This window comes from Bufo bufo, chromosome 8 (genome assembly GCF_905171765.1).
Source record: "Bufo bufo chromosome 8, aBufBuf1.1, whole genome shotgun sequence".
NCBI classification, from domain to species: Eukaryota; Metazoa; Chordata; class Amphibia; order Anura; family Bufonidae; genus Bufo; species Bufo bufo.
The window spans coordinates 55495526-55498748 of record NC_053396.1 but is presented as its reverse complement, the minus strand read 5'-3'; positions in this window follow the sequence as shown (position 1 = coordinate 55498748).

Below are 3223 nucleotides of genomic sequence, written 5' to 3'. Positions count from 1 at the left end.
CCATACGCTGAAAGGTAGCCGGGGCATTCTTCATCCCAAATGGCATGACCTTAAATTGGTACAAGCCAAATGGGGTGACGAAGGCCGACTTGGGGATAGCATCTTCGGCCAGGGGAATCTGCCAATAGCCTTTACACAGGTCTATGGTGGTCAGATAGCGTCCCCTGGCAATACAATCTAATAATTCGTCTACCCGGGGCATCGGGTAGGCGTCAGTGGTGGTCCGCTCGTTGAGCCGTCTGTAGTCTACACAGAACCTGCTTGGTCCCATCTTTCTTAGGCACCAGGACTACAGGCGAAGCCCAAGGACTATCGGAGTGTTCGATGACCCCAAGCTGGGTCATCTCCTGTATCTCCTTCCGCATTCCTTCTCGGACTGCTTCAGGGATACGGTAAGGGGGCTGTCGCAGGGGGTTCTGTCCAGGGGTCTCTACCTTATGTACAGTTAGGGTAGTGTAGCCAGGCTCTTGGGAGAACGTCGCCTGCTTCTCCCACAGAAGCTGTCTTGCCTGTCCCTTCTCTGTGGGGCTTAATCTATCCCCTAGCTGTACAAGACTAGTAAGGTCAGTCTGGGAGTCCCTCTCTAACAAATCGGGTAAGGGTAAACTCTCTGTATCGTCTGCAGCAGGGGCACATACTGCAGCAACATCCTCCGGTCTCTCCTGATACTTCTTTAGCATGTTCACATGAAAGGATCGCTGGATCCTTTCACCTGAACAGCTGGCTATGAGGTAGGTAGTATCACACACCTGAGCTACCACCTTATACGGGCCCTGCCAAGATGCTTGCATCTTGTTCGCCTTCACAGGTTTGAGCACTAGCACTTTCTGCCCAACCTGGAAGACTCGCTGCTGGGCACCCCGATCGTACCATCTCTTCTGTCTCCCCTGGGCCACCTGGAGATTCTCTCTTACCATCAGGGACAGTTTCTCCATGCGGTCCCGGAGTTCCAGGACATACGGTACTATGGGGGTCCCTTCCTGCTCTGTCTCCCCCTCCCAGTGGCCTCTAATGAGATCTAGGGGTCCGCGGACCCTCCTCCCATAGAGCAACTCAAAGGGGGAGAACCCAGTAGATTCCTGGGGCACCTCTCTGTAAGAAAACAACAGATGAGGCAGGAATCTCTCCCAGTCTCTGCAAGTGTCAGAAAAGGTCCTCAACATCTGTTTGAGGGTGCCGTTAAATCGCTCGCAGAGGCCGTTAGTCTGTGTATGGTACAGGGAACTAAGTATCGGTTTAATGCCGCACACCCTCCACAGTTGCTGGGTGAGCACAGCGGTAAATTGGGTTCCCTGGTCAGAGAGAATCTCCTTAGGGAACCCGACCCTAGTAAAAATTCTATCCAGGGCATCAGCAACTGTCTCTGCCTCTATATTAGACAGCGCTACTGCCTCTGGATAGCGAGTGGCATAGTCCACCACGGTGAGAATATACTTACCGGATGGACTAGCCCTGGCCAGTGGACCCACAATGTCAACGGCTATGCGGGCAAAGGGCTCCCCAATGATAGGCATAGACATAAGCCTAGCTCTTGGGTGGTCCCCCCGCTTTCTTACCCGTTGACAAGTGTCACACGTACTACAATATATCCGCACAGCCTGATTAAAATTTGGCCAAAAGAAGTTCTGCATGATCCTATAGGCTGTGCGGCGGGACCCTAGATGTCCGGCTAATGGAACATCATGCCCTATCCGCAGAATCTCCTGCCGGTATTTTGCGGGCACCACCAGCTGTCGATTCGGCGGATGGGCAACACTTTTCTGGGACGGTTTAGGGATCCTATATAACCTGTCCCCCACCCATTCATACCGCTCCCCATCTACTCCTACCTCTCCAGTATCTGCTCTGTCTCTATACTTCTGGAGAGTCGGATCTGCCTGAGTTTCCCTCCCAAACTCCTCTGGGGAATCCCAGCTAGCAAAGGTCTGTCCTAGGGTATCAGTCGGGGAATCGGGTCTTACCTGGGTCTCAGCAGCAGGTGGGCTGGTTCCAGCAGCACGGGTCTGGGCCCGGGTAGTCACTGGGTTGACATCAGCAGGTCCCATTGGAGCATAAGCAGAAAACAAAGGGGCCAGGTCATTCCCGAGTAAGACATCAGCAAGCAAGTCTTTCATAACCCCCACATTCACATGTCCAGAGCCCACTCCCCAATCGAAATGAAACCGGGCAACAGGTAGACGGAACACGGCGCCTCCTGCTACCCTCACTGCCACAGTATTTCCAGTGTGTTGGTGTTCCGAAACAAGGTTCTTTTGGAGCAGGGTCATAGTGGCTCCGGTGTCTCTCAGACCAGTGACCACTTTGCCATTTAGTCTAACGGTCTGCCTGTGTTGCTGCCGGTTATCCTGCTGGGCTGCTTGTACTGGATCCGCCTCATGTAGTATACCCCAAAATTCCTCCTGCTCAAGACAGTGAGCGGAAGACTGGGGTGGCTGCTGACATCCGCCGGCTGGTTTTCTCCACGACTGCGCTTGGTTGGTATTGTTCAATGGGCACTCAGGTCTCTTGTGCCCCAACTGTTTGCACCCATAGCACCGGATAGGCTGAGAGTAATCCCGGGCGTTGAACCGAGCTGGCTGAACATAATTGTTCGCTGGTGGTATTGGGGGGGTGCTTTGCGCTGGGGGGTGATACACAGTAGTGGTTGGAGGTGCTGCCGGTTTGTACTCCACTCGGGTAGGGACCTTGGCTGCTGTCTGGTCTAGCCTTCGTGCATCTGTGTATTCATCGGCCAGACGAGCAGCTTCAGGTAAGGTAGCGGGTTTGCGGTCCCTAACCCACTCTCTGACTCCTGCAGGTAACCGATCAAAGCAGTGCTCCAACAAAAATACTTGCAGCACCTCTTCCCCAGTTACCGCTTGACACCCTGCCATCCAGTGGGCTGCGGTGCGGTGTACCCTGCATGCCCACTCCACATAAGAATCGCCAGCCTGCTTGTTAGTGTCCCGGAATCGCCGCCGGTACGCCTCAGGGGTGACAGCGTATCTGGCCAAAAGGGCATCTTTTACTGCCCAGTAACTTGTAAGTTCCTCCTCTGGGATGGCCCGAAAAGCCTCACTGGCCCGGCCGGATAATTTCCCAGAGAGGATAGTGACCCATTCCTCCTTGGGTACCTGGTGTAAGGCACGCTGCCTTTCAAAATCGGCCAGGAACCTGTCAATCTCTCCCTCCGTTTCCACAAAATGTCTAAATGCAGCAAAAGGTACCTTTCTCCTTCCATTAT